Here is a 14,892-nt window from a genome sequence, read left to right on the forward strand (position 1 = left end):
TGTCATAGAGTGTCTTACTATGTTGAGGTACTTTCCTTCTATGCCAATTTTATTCAGAGTTTTTATCATAAATGGATGCTGTATCTTGTCAAATGCTTTCTCTGCATCTTTTGAGATGATCATGTGTTTTTTATCCTTCATTTTGTTAATGTAGTGCATCTTGTTGGTTGATTTGCAGATATTGAATCATTCCTGCATCCTTGTAATAAGTCCTATTTGATCATGGTATATGATCATTTTAACGTATTGTTGTATTCAATTTGCCAGTATTTTGTTGAGGATTTTTGCATTAATATTCATCAGGGAAATTGGTCTCTAATTTTCCTTTTTTGTGTTTTCCTTGTCTGGTTTGACATCAGTGTAAATTTGGCTTCATAGAATGAGTTAAGAAGCTTTCCTCTCCTATTCAATTTTTTGGAAGAGTTTGACAAGGATAGATATTACATCTTCTTTGAATGTTTGGTAGAATTCACCAGGGAAGCCATCTGGTCCTGGACTTTTATTTTGCGGGAGGTTTTTGATTACTGTTTTGATCTCCTTACTGGTGATTGTTCTACTAAAATTCTCTATTTCTTCTTGATTCAGAATGGGAAGATTGAATGATTCTAAGAATTTGTCCACTTCTGCTAGATTATCCAATTTGTTGGCATATGGCATTTCATAGTATTCTCTTACAATCTTTTGTATTTCTGAAGTGTCTGTTGTAATTTCTCCTCTTTGATGTCTGATTTTGTTTCACCCTTCTCTCTTTTTTTCTTGGTGAGTCTAGCTAAAGCTTTGTCAATTTTGTTTATCTTTTCAAAGACCTGCCTCTTAGTTTCATTGATTTTTTTCTATTTTTTTTTTTTTTAGTCTTTATTTCATGTATTTCTGCTCTAATTTTTATTATTTCCTTCCTTCTATGTATTTGGGGTTTTGTTTGTTCTTCCTTTTCCAGTTCTTTTAGGAGCACTGTTGGATTGTTTACTTGAGATTCTTCTTATTTGTTGAGATAGCCCTGAATTGCTATAAACTTCCATCTTAGAACTGCTTTTTCTGTATCTCATAAATTTTGGTATTTCCTATTCTCATTTTCATTTGTCTCCAGGTATTTTTTGATTTCTTCTTTGATTTCTTCATTGACCCAATAGTGTTTTGTTTAATCTCCACATATTTGTGGCTTTTCTGCATTTCTCCCCGTGGTTGATTTCTAGGTTCATACTGTTGTGGTCAGAAAAGACTCTTCATATTATTTCAGTGCTCTTAAATTTATTGATACTTGTTTTGTGGCCTAATATGTGATCAATCCTGGAGAATCTTCTGTGGGCATTTGAAAATAATGCATATTCTGTGGTTTTTGGATAGAATGTTCAATATATACCTACTAAGTTGATCTGGTCTAATGTTCATTTAAGGCCAATTTTTCCTTATTGATCTTCTGTTTGGATGTTCTATCCATTGGTGTAAATGGAGTGTTAAATTCCCCTACTATTGTTGTGTTACTATTTCTCCTTTTATGTCTGCTAATAATTGCTTTATATATTTAAGTGCTCCTATGTTGGGTGCATAGATATTTACAAGTGTTATACCTTCTTGTTGGATTGTTTCCTTTATCATTTTGAGTGTTCTTCTTTGTCTCTTATTACAATTTTTGTTTTAAAGTCTATTTCGTCTGATATAAGTGTTGCTCCCTCAACTTTCTTTTCATTGTAATTTGTGCGGAGTATCTTTTTCTACCCCTTCACTTTCAATTTGAGTGTCTTTAGGTTTGAGGTTTGTCTCTTCTATGCAGCATATATATGAGTCTTGTTTTTTTATCCAATTGGCCACCCTCTGCCTTTTGATTGGAGCATTCAGTCCACTGACAATTAAAGTAGCTATTGATAAATATGTACTTATTTTCATTTTGTTACTTTTTTCTAGGTGTTTTAGTAGCACTTCTCTGTTCCTTCTTCTCTTGCTCTCAGAAAAACTGTTAAGTGAGTAGGCACTCAGCATGGCTTGTTGCTAGACTTAGGGGCTTACAATTGCTGTAGGGCTCTGGCCTGCAAGGGTCTTGTCAACTCTCTCAGGATTGCAGCAGAACGGGGCTGGCCCCAGGCATGAGATCACCCATTTGTTTCAGGCTTTGGAAGGTGGAGCTGATCCCATATGTGGCTGTTTGAGAAGCACAGTTTTCTGCAGTTAACAAACCCCACTGCCCACAGGGCCACATACACCATCAACACTGTCTTGCCACATGTGTGTACCCCAAACCCCTGAAGCAGACCCAGTCATCCCACTGCAGAGGCTCCATACACTCCACCAATGCCCAACACATTCCACCCACTTTGTATGCATGCCCTGCCCTGTTGAGGTGGACCCACTTGCCCAGCTGCAGAGGATGCCAGCACTCAGCCTATGCAGGCCCACAAGTTTCCCAAGGTCTTGCTGTTGAGTAGGGCCAATCCCGAGGGCCGGCCACCTGCCTGGCTGAGCTGGATTAAATCAGTGCTCTAGTGGGATGGGGCAGACCGTGGGCTAACAGGCCAGGGGAAAAACTCCAATGGTGTCTGCCAGCCTCTGTGTCAGCACTCCTGTACTAGGTTACAATAACGGCTGCAGCCAATGTCTCAGTCCCTGTCGCTAAGATGCACCCAGAGCCTATCAGGTGAGTCTCTTTTCAGCAAAGAACTATTGCTCTGTTCTTTTGGTGATTTTAGGTTGTTTTCCAAAATGCGTGAATTTGTATGTGGGCCCTTTGAGGGCTGGCTTTTTCTCCCCCTTATGTCCAATAGCTTTTCTAGGGTTATTCCTCATTGTTGTTAGTAGCCAGCAAAGTGAGATATTATGAGACTCATCTTGGTTGTGCTGAGTCCAAAGGATGCTTATAGCAGTAACACCCCATACTCAGGTCTCCCACTTCTCCAGGGAAGGCTGCATACCTTAGGATTGCTCCCAGCTGGCTGTGAAGAATTACAGCAAGAAGGTGGCTTTTTTTTCTCTCCTGAAAGAAATTTCTGCCTCTTCCACCTCAGTCAGGCCTATCCCTTGTTGTGTTTTTTTTTTTAATCCAGTTTTAAGTTCTCTCTTAGGGGTAATTGTTCCAAGAGTAGTTGTAAATTGATTATGTCCATGGGAGGAGGTGAGTTCAGAGTCTGCCTACACGGCCATCTTGACACCAACTCCAAGAGTAATTGTTTTTTTTTTTGAGGAAGATTAGGCCTGAGCTAACTGCTGCCAATCCTTCTCTTTTTTGCTGAGGAAGACTGGCCCTGAGCTAACACTCATGCCCATCTTCCTCTACTTTATATGGTGAGACACATACTACAGCATGGCTTGCCAAGCGGTGCCATGTCCATACCCAGGATCCGAACCAGCCAACCCTGGGCCGCTGAAGCAGAACGTGTGCAGTTAACTGCTGTGGCACCAGGCAGGCCCAATTTTTTTAAATCTACTTTTCTTACAATGATTAAAGCAAGACAACAGACTCCTTCTTAAAATATAATTTAACCCTACATCCTTGAATGGATCTGTAAAATATCATTATGTTTCAACTCTCAGACAACATGGTGATTGGTTAAGTGTTAATTATTTTAATATGCCCACCTAAAATAACAATGCCATATTTCAACAAAGGAAAGAAATGGTAAAATTGAACAGATGATATAAATAACTTATCCATGTTAATTTTCAGCCTCTCAAAGTTTTCTTTACCTTGTTGCTTCTGGACTTCTCCAGATAATATAGAATACTTCCAAGTACAAATTTTGCCTGATTTAATTCAGACCACAAAATACACTTTAGTGTAGGGCTAAGCTTAAGAATGAGCTTTGAACTGTAATGACTCTCTTTAATTTCAATATATCATTATAACTATCAATTTAATTTCTCATGTTTTAGAGAAACCTAGGTTTCAATCAGCACAATATTAACAATTAATGGTCAGATTTAGGGTGGGTTACTCTAATTTTAATAAAAGGCTTCACAGGAAAGGTCAATGAACTCAACAGAATCAATCTTTTATAAGCAGTCTTTGGTTTTCACTGAAATATTTATGACTGATAAAGTTATTTTGACAAGGCAAAGTTCGAGATGGAGGCCATTTGTGACAACATGACATGATTTCATAAAAATTCCTGGGTACAATTAAAATAAGGCAAAAAAGCTAAACCAGAGGAAATGGATAATTTTATTTTAAACTCTCCAAGGAACAACAGACATCTAATGTGAACATACACACGATCATCTATACAACATGTTCTCAGGATCAGTCCTAAAGAGGCTCTAAGAATAAAGCTTGAAATAAATACATGAGAAGATAAAACTGTTCTCCAATGTCTTAGCAAGCAGATGTTTGGATATTTCTACAGTATAAGAATGACACCCAGTCAAAAAGCTGGTTATACATGTGAAGGATCAAGTCAACATTATTTTTTAGTGTAGAATTACCTACACCTCCTGCAACCAAATTGCTTTAACAGAAACCGACTGCATCATGTTATTCAATGCAGCTGTAGCAGAGATCGTAGATGGTTAAATTAAGAATGTGCATATGAAGGGCAGAGGGAATTGGGGCCACCACCTTGGGGATCACTGGAAGAAAGGGCTGCTTTTCAAGCTCCTTTCTATAACATATGTTTAAAATTAGCCCCTATACACTGGCAGCACCACCAAAGAAAAAGGTGATTGATGTTCATTTTAACCTAATCTCACACACACGCAAACAGGAATGCACGAAGAAGCCCTTCATAAACAGAGTGAGCTCACAGTGATTTGCTGCTGACCCCTAGGGGTCTATGACTATGACCCCACACATCCACAGGCCCCATGGTAGGTCAAATCAACAAGACCTTAGAGTTAAATGGGAACTGCATTTTATTTGGGGAGCAGAATTAGGTTCAGTGAAATGAATTAACAACCTTAAAGGTCAGAAGCTTGCCTTACTTTCTTTCCATATCATCCCATAACATAAAACATATCTAGAAAAATTGGAGTCAGTTCAGTCTCCTGAGCTAGGCTGAGCCTGTCCAAACTCCTTTAACTTTGTTTAAATATAGGACTCCTTGAGTATGTGGAATGTTAGGAAAATAAAAATTATTTTATAGATTTGATATATAGATTTGCAGTGTCAGTAAACTCACATTAATTTAGAATAATTAGGCAGAAGTGAAATATCCAGAATATGGAAATGTTGACATTATTTTAAACACACATGTATATAATGTATTACATAATTAGACTATTTCCAACAAGAGGCAGTGAAATGCTCTAGTTGTAATATTAATGAAACTTTTGTATTTTTTAACATAAATCATATGCCAGTAGCTGTTGTTCAAATAGTTTCAGAATACATGAGAACAATTAATTTCCTTGAGATTTTGAGAACAATGCTGGCCTGCCTTTATTAGTAATCTGCCTAAGGAGTAATTACTTTCTACAGATGGTACAAAATTTCCAACTAATACACCTTCTTCAAGTGGTCACAGATTTCAAATTAGTAAAACTAGAGTTTATTAGAGTATCTATTCCATCTCCAAGATGATTTGAATAGAGTTCAAATTCCATGAAGACAATTACTATTGTACAATTTTATTCTCTGCACTTGTGAAAAATAAGTTTGAAAATGTGGCTGCCTGCAAAACCAATGGTGTTTCTGCCAGCCCAGAGGGAGCCCTACCTTCATTTCCCAGTGCTGATTCCCTCTTTATCCCAAGCAGGTTCATCTCCAGCACATTTGAGATTTCTCATTTACATTTCTTTCAAAGGCATCCCATTGTTTTCTTTTCATCTGATATACCACTATGGCAATCTCTTGGCCCTCCTGGGGATCACTCCCTGTAGGTGAGGAAGAATTTTCCTTTATCTTTCTAGGTTCTTCTGGCTGATCTAAGAATTAAATTGAAAAGATAGCATAACAAGAGAAAATCAAAGTTTAATAATATGTATACATGGGAGAAACCTCGGAAAACTGAGTAACTTGTCAAAATGGCTGAAGCCACCACTTTAAATACCATCTTCAGCTAAAGACAAAAGAGGATGCTGGGGGTAATGGTTTGGGACTTCAAAGGAAGGAAGGGAATGCACATAAAGATGGAAAAGCAAATGTTTTCCATGGCATGCAGAGACAATGGACATGGAGAAGACTTTGAACAAATGGGCCTTTCTAGTTTTCACCCTGTCTACCACACCAATTTATAGTATAATATAGTTATCTATGATGATAGCTCCTTCTTGGAATAGGCCTTCTATCTGAAATTCTTTTAGGCAGTCAGGGGAAAGGTCAAAGTTGCTTCCTGGGTGTTTTGCTCTTAAAAACAATCAAGCCAAAGAGACACGTTTTGGGGTGGCAAATTCTGCCGCCCTACACCCCCACCATCACCTCCAAAATATTCTGGATATTTCCCCAAACACAATTCTGATTTTGATATTTCTCTATTCAAGAAACTTCAGTGGTCCCCATTGCCTGAGGTAGAAAGTTCAAATTCATGAACAATAAATGAACATGGGTTGAGTAACACAGTTATGCAGTCATATTAGTAAAGTGAAAAGAAATTGCACTTGTTTCTGTGATTTTGCTCTGTATTATTATTCTCATCTGCTGAACACCTACATTGCTTGCATTTCAAAATAATTGGGAATGTTAATTAAAAACATGAGAGTGAGAGTGCTCTGAAAAGTGCAAAACTCTAAACAAATGTAGGTGGTCTTTATAAGTATATCTGTAAAGCCTGTCGACTTCCTTACTCAGCAAAGTTCTGATAGTGCCAGGTCTCTTGGGTTATCAAATATAACATGAGCTAACACACTTCATTCACTGGTCCTTAATTTCTGTTCTGCCACAGAAGTAAATAAGCTAAAGTCAGACACACTTAGCCTCTTGCTGTGAAAACCATTATTCTTCTTTTGCATAATTATTGTGCTTACGGATTTTGTAATTCTTCCCTTGTGTTTGACATTTTACTTGGTACTCTGCATCTGATTTTTGCCTAAATTAATTCAATTTAATCTCACCATCAGCCTCTTGAAAGAAGGGTTTCAAAACACCGGGCTTCAGTCTCTCTCACTGCCCGATTTCTCTGACTCTTCACTTGGTATTTCCAATATTCATATGGTCACCAAGGAGATCACCACACAAAATAATGATGCAAAAGTCCACAAGGAAACATTCCAAGATGCTTTTAAATCTAATTTTCTGGGTCCTTACCAACAGTCACATTTATAAAATGTGCGCTAATAAAAGCTCAGTTACCTATTATAGTGCATTAAATTTAATCCTCTGTGGACTATTCTGGTAGACTGGACTCCAATTTGATTAGATGTAGGAGATCCTGAGACATTAAAGCTGTCTGAAATGGGTGGACACACACATACCCATACACAAAATCTAGCTGTTTGAAAATGATGCAGAGAAAATTCTGGCAAAGCTTTCTCAAGGTTACAACTTGGCAGTTTTCACCTTCTGCACTTATGTGGATTCTGATGCAGCTGATAATTTTGTTGTGCTTTATTTTCCCCCACCCAAGAAAAAAAGATGGAAGGAAGAAAGGGAGGCGAGATGGAGGTAGGCAGGAAAGGAGACAAGACAAGAGAAGAAATAAGGAAGGAAAGAAAACACTAATGAGTCAATGATAAAAATTTTAAACATTTGAGTGAGATCAGAATAAAGAGAATATCTCTTTGAAGGGCCAACTTTAATGCATCCCCAGCATCTCCCATAAAAAGGATAGCTTAAGTAGTCATTCGTTTTCTGAGTTCACTCCAATTCTGATTTTCAGTGTTATTAGTGAGAAAGAGGTTCTCTCTGCAGCTGAGAAATATAATAAAATATGTAGTAAATACACATACTCGTGAATTAGCATGAGCCAACCCTGCTTTTGCATTAAGGCTCAAAGAAGTTCATCCAGGTTTAAAATTTATTCAAAGGCAATAATTTTTTTTTTGCTCCTTTCCATGCCCTATGTAGAGTTATTAGGTAATTAGGCTAGAAACACCAACACAATATATATCTAGACTCTCTAATGTTCACTTTCTGTGGTTGCTGCTGGCACTTCACATTGCATTACGAAGTAATGACAACATGTGAGTTGTGTTAACGGTCTTGACAGGGGACATGAAGTATAATTTTCAAAGGAAGGGAGAAGTTAGGGCCTTCTTTACTATTTCACAAAAGGCCTTAGTAGGTGCATTTAAAAGTATAGATTATTTTCGGCCTTTGCATTTGGATGATACATTAGAAGGGAGACGCAGCGATAAACAATTATCATTAAGATAAAGTGTGTCTTTTCCCCAAAAGATTATTGAAAGTTATTCTAGTTTATTACTCACCTGAATGACACGATGAACAAAGAAACTGAAATCAATAAACAAAGGAAGGAAATTGAAAGCCGACTGAGTTGCATTATAAAACATAATCTACATCACAACAGGAGTACATTAATTTAGAGGAAAATTAGCAAGGTTCTGTTAACAGAATAATGAATAGTTTCAAAGGTTTACCATATCAAAAAGCCCTAATTGTGTTCATTAGTTGCCAACCCAACATTATTGTGGGAAAACTAAATGTGAACAAAGCAATAATGTGCTTCATATTCTCAGAAACCTGCACAAATGCTTGCTATCCATTACATTTACTTCGGAATGTCCTATCTTAATTACTATGACAATATAATGAATACAACAGTCTCTTAAGATGAGGATATGCATTGATCTGAAATATGATTTTCAAGGGTTGGATAGGGAGAGGTTGAGAAGAGTATATGTGACCTTATAGGTCAAGATAGAGTTATGGAGAAAAAAACAAGATAGTATAATTGAAGAATTTGTACCATAGGGTGTAGATTTAGATTTAAATCTATTGTAACCGAAATATGAACAAGAATCTAGGCTCTCAGAGAAGAATTGAATCTATACAATTCAGTAAGAAAACAAAATCAGTCAAACTGGTAATTTGGAAAGGTGTAGAGGAAATGTCCAGGTGAGTGACTAGCATTTTCCCTCCTCAAACTGGTTGTTTTGGCAATATTAGACTCAATATTGATGTCTATGTTCTAGGGGAAATAAGTTTCTCTGTTGCAATTTTTCATTTTTAATAATATTAGTTCCAATTTCTCCAGTGCCTTTTATTCCATTAGCTCAAAGCACTTTTCAAACCACTAATGAATTACACTTCCTGACATTCCAGCAAGGCTGAAAGCATCCCATCCATTTTCATAGCAAAATGCTTCACCTCTAGCAGCTGCAGTCATTAGAGAGTAGCTACAATCTTTAAAAAATAATTTTGTCGTTGTCTCACTTTCCATTTTATCTCCTGCTTCTCAGGTGAATCTGAGGCTTTAGGAAGTTTAACAAGATCATCCAAAAAGGGAGAGGTCAAACCCTCGATCTTCACTAATTTTATCTGTCCCACATATTAAAGTATCCACAGGAAATTTACCCAGTCAGAGTTTCTACAACTCTCAGTGGGACGACAAGGAACAAACGAAAGATGCCCCTAAATCCAGTGTGTTATCGGTAGGCATCTCCATTATCCTTTCAGAAGTCATAAGCCTGAAACATAAAGCATTAAAAAGAACAAGTTAGGTAACAAAAGTTATTTCCCAAAACTGAGTAAATCGTTGACAACAACATCCATTATACTGTGAGAGAGAAAAGTCATTGCCGAAGAGAACAATGTTAACTTCAGGTCTATGCAAATTCCAAGTCATTTCTTTATAGAAATCTATTGTGAGTGAGTCCTTTTGGGTTTATAAACAAACAAATGAGATGAGATAAGGGCAACTGAATGAGTCCATTTGTTTTCATTTTAAGCAATCGAATATAAGCTCCACAGTTATCATTTCTGAAATTTTTGTTTTTAAAACTTTTCACCACGGGTAGAGGATGACTTTTATCTGTTCTATGTCTACTGTATTGACCATATTGAAATATGTAAAATAACCATGATATTGTCGCTTGCAACTTACCCCCCACAATTATCGCATTTAGATCCTTAATTATATGTTTACATCACTGGAAAATTACACTCTTTGTTCTTTTAAAGCACTGAGGCCATGTCCTTTTTCCCTCTAGGCCAAAAGGAATTGGAAGGGCCCCATGACACAACTATGGCTCGGTGAACCTAAGAATGGCAGAGTTGCACAAGCAAGAATGGGGCAGAAGGAGGTTTATATTACTCTTAGAGGTCATGATATTTCTGCTTTGTTCAAAGTGGAGCAAAAGGAAGAGCAGAGCAAGAGTGAAACGAAAGACTGGAGTCTTCTAAGCCAGAACGTTATACCGTATTGTATATATTACAAAATCTCAAATTATCAGACATATCCATAGTCAAACGGTAGTTCAAACATATTGTGAATTCGAATTTAAATCCTATAAAAATTATACCGTAACATAATAACACAATACCAAAAAGGTACCATAAGTGCTCCCAGTTTGCTGAGATAAAGAAGGACGGACTGTACACCCTGTCTGGATGTAGCTGTTTCAGAATATACACTAGAAATCAGAATGAGGTTGAAACACATTTCCTAAATTCCACGTAGACTTGTAGTTACTCCCCATCGACACCAGATGGCCTTCCACAGCCAAGTGTTCGCTTATTTTTTCCCCCACATTATTCAGATATTCAGAATGCTGCAATAAATACTAAATTTAAGTGTGTTGTAAACATTTTTAGATGAGCATATCAGCCAAATTTAAACCTATGGAAAAGCAGAGACTGCCTGTAAAGTCTTTTTTCTGAAGAGCTCAGCTTTAGTTTATTGATGCAATTCTGTTACATCATTGATATTCATAACAATTTCCTTTGGAAATAGAAAAATGGATATTACTCTTTCTGTTTGACTAATGGAGATCAATGAGATAGATAGAAGTCAGTGAAAGAAAAAGAAAGAATTTGGGAGAATAGAAATCACGGGGACCTTGGAAATCTAAATAAAAATTGGATAAAATATAAAATAATAAAGTCACCAAATGTCATTTTCTCTCTTCTTTGTGAAATTTCCTTTCAAAGAAAAATCAGTCACAAGCCCCAAGCAAAATATGTTAAGATCTCAGAACAAAACATACCTTACACTTTTCATTCTTATACTCTCATGTCCTTTCTTTGCTTTTTGTTCTTTAGATGTTACTAACTCTAGAGTATATGCACTTGTGAAACTTTGCTCAGGACTTGGAGAGCACAAGTAATTGAGATATTTCTGTTGCTGTAGCTCAGACTCAACATGAATAATTGGAGCATATTAAGACAGAGACTACATGAGTTTCCCTTGGAAAGTTTCCATTCATGCTACTGAAGAAGTAAAAAGTATCTTCAAATAACCCACTTGGCACACACCCCTTGATAAAGGGCACGCATTAGACTTCTCCAGTATGTTTTCCATGGTTACATCAGGCAGTTACAATGATGTCGCTGACAACTTTCTGTCACTGACAATGGTTATTGCTTTTAGTGTTGGTGATGTATGTTACTTTAAAGGTGGATGAATTGCACAAAAGAGGAAGAAAAAGAAACTTGGTGGCATTAAATTGCTTCTCAATGTGTAAATTTCGCATCTTCAACCAAGGTGGCTTTTGGCTTGAAAACATCTTCACTTCCTGTGTTCATCTGGTTAACGTAGTGCCAGATATGCCATAGTTACCTGCTTGTTTGAGTGCTTCCAAAGGGCAGGGACCATATCTCTCCTGTATCTGTGGCTCCCATAAGACCTAACACAATGTTTTAAGCCAGTTTGGGATCAGAGAATATGAGTAAATGAGCAAATTTGGTTTGTTAAATGAACTTGTTGACTTTTTACACTGAAGCAAGAAAAAATATTTTTCTTCTGAGTGTTTGACACTGGATAAGATTTCACCAACTGACAGAGAGGGGAGTCATTCTCCATCAGCAGCTCTGGGTTCCTGCCTGACATCTGAGTACCATGGCGAAATATAGGATTTACTGTAGCTATACAGCATATAAAGCACCTGTTCAACCTAGAAGAAACTAACAGAATTAGTAAAAAACACAACCCAGAAGTCACAGACATAGGCGAAGAAGATTCTGGGGCTCCAAAAGATAGATAAGTACATACATACATACGAATATATATATATAAGTATATATCATATAATATATAATTTATATTATATAATGTGATAATATATAACATATATTGTATATATATAATCTTATATATGGGATAGGGATATATATTTATATATATCTTTGTATGTATCTAGGATTTATCTTTAAAATCTTTAAGAGCTCAGAAAAATTCTACGTTGACCTGCTTTATACACCTCAGCAAGTATCTCCATTTCCTGAAGACAAGCTCCTCACCTTGAAAACAATGAATCCTTCCCATGTTTCTGCTCCACCTGGAGAAGCACAGAGGTGATGGAAGGAAAACAAGAATCGTAGAAAGGGGAGCTGGGGCCAGATGAGCCTCTCCCTTGTTTTCCTTTTTCTCCACAAGAAAAAATAGTGCCTTCCCCCTAAAGTCACTAAACAGAAGAGAGGGTAGGAGTGGTAATGCCTAAGGGCTATTATTTTGCAAGCAACCAAAAAAGGCATTTTTCTGACTTATTTGGGGGGTGGAGCTGGGTTTTAAAGTGTTCTGGCTCAGTTTCTCTTTAAGGTATGGTTTTGGCCCATTGCTCAAAGGAAGAGGGGCCGTGTACCCCTGTCTGTTATATTTAGAAACCATGGAGCTAGACTTGAATTCCAGCTCTACCACCATCTGCAAGTTTGTGATCCTGGACTTTACTTTCCCTAAGTGTCTGTTTTTCTAAAATAGGGATAGCACTTTGTAGAGTTTAGTTTTAGAGTTAAATTTGGGATTATGGTGAGAATTTATATAATATGGTGATTAAATGAGATTTTTACATGTAGAGGGTTTTGTACCATGCAGGGAACATAGTTAAGCGCTGAATAAATATTGCCTTTTTTTTTTTTTTCTTATAATTCAAGATGAATGAGGGCTCCATCTATTCTTTCCTACATTTTGGGGGCAACATTAGCTTATTAGGCCACAGCATCTAATATAAGAAATGGTTTCTTCATCTCAATTAGTATCTCGTAAAAATTAAAGAAAATTATCTGATCCACAGAGCATCAAAATCGAAACATTTTTCAGTGTTTTCATCAAGAGCTCACTTGGCAAAGAGCCTCACAAAATATCTTCCCTTCTTCCTCCCTCCCTGCAGTCTCTCCTGCCTCCTCCCTTCCCCCCCTTCTTCCTCTCTCCCTGCCTCCCTTCCTTTCTTCCTTCCATCTTTCCTTTCTTGCTTCTTTCTTCCTCTCTCTTCCCTTCCTTCTTCCTTCCTTTCTTTCTATCTTCTTGAGCAAATGTCCCTTTATTTACTCCCAGTTCTCTCCCTACGTTTACCCCAGAGTCCCTCTCACATCTAAACTAAACAAAACAAAATTCTCTTCCAGATCTTTAAAGTGAAACGTGAAGAAATGTACATGTATGACTTTCTCACTTTAAAGTGGAACTACTGAGTCACAGGGTACGTGAATCTTCTGCTCTTCCAGGTAATGTCAAATTGTTTTTCTATGTGGTTTTAACAGTTTTACTTCTACCAGCAGTATATGAGAGGTCCTGGTCTTCTTGGTTCAGGCCAACCAAGGCGGCATTTTTCAATTTGTTAATTTTTGCTAATCTGGGGGGCATATAATGACATCTAATTGTTTAATTTGCATCGCCCTGATTACTAAGAGATTTGAGCTCTTTTTCAAATATTCAATGACCTTTGGGTTTCCTCTTTCCAAAAATGCTTATTCAAGTCTTTTGGCCATTTTACTACAGGTTTGAGGGAGTTCTGTTTTTATTCTTCATTCAAGCCTTTTGACAGTCATGTGCGTGGCAAATACCTGTCCTACTCTGTGGCTTGTCTTTTTTACTCCATTTAAGTTATCTTTTTTATGAATAGGAGATTTTAGCTTTAATGTATTTATTTTATCAATTGTTTCCTCTATGATTAGTGCTTTTTACCTCTTTTAAGAGAAACTCTACCCTATCCTGATTTTATCAGTTCAATTCTCCTTCCTTTCCTTTTTCAAAGAAGGTGGAGTTTACCAGCTAAACCATACTTAGAACAATACTTTTTCATTGAATTGAAACTGTTTCAGTGGAAGAAATAACATTTTATCCTTTTTATCCTTCTATTCGTATAATAGCATTGCCAAATATTCTCATTGCTTGTAGAGACGTGGATTTGTTGGTTTAAAGCAAAACCTTTCCTACAAAATCATCAGTAAAAGATACATTCCTACTGATAGCTTGATCTTAGAGAAAATGCTACAGAAATTTGTGTTCTTCACCAGATGAAGTGGTAAAAAACAGAAGAAACGGCAGGATCATTAAAGTGTCATTCTGCGTGCTTCAGTTTTATTCAGGACGTGAGATTTTCTTCTGTGTTAATAAAGGTATTAAAAAACAACTGGTGCCATCCCAGCTCGAAAGAGGTTAAAAAAATAAAAAAAGATAGGATACAAAATCTCTAGGACATGGTTAAAATCTCACAATATCATTCAGTATTCTTCTGCCTCATCTATATCACCAGAGAAGAATAGTATTCTTTATTATATGGCTTTCAGTTGTAATAAACATGGACAAGACCTTCCTCTTAAAAGATATCCTCCACCTACTTAACTGAGGTGAATGTTCCATGCTCCACTTAGAAGTGCACCATCCTTGTACCATAATAAATGTTCACCCCGGGCTCAAAATGACCATTCAGACTTCCAGGGTTTATAGGCACAAATCAGGAAAATACAGCCACAAATCATCCTCCCTAAATAAAAAGGTCAACTGGTATTAAATTAGTTCATTTACAGAACTCATTGAAATTAGCAGCATGTTCTTAAATTGCTCCTTGATTGAGGACATTTGCCTCATTAATTCTAAACAACCTGAAAAGACTATTAAAGTCTCTCAGAAAAAAATGACC

The sequence above is a fragment of the Equus przewalskii genome, chromosome 28 (genome assembly GCF_037783145.1).
Source record: "Equus przewalskii isolate Varuska chromosome 28, EquPr2, whole genome shotgun sequence".
Taxonomy (NCBI): domain Eukaryota; kingdom Metazoa; phylum Chordata; class Mammalia; order Perissodactyla; family Equidae; genus Equus; species Equus przewalskii.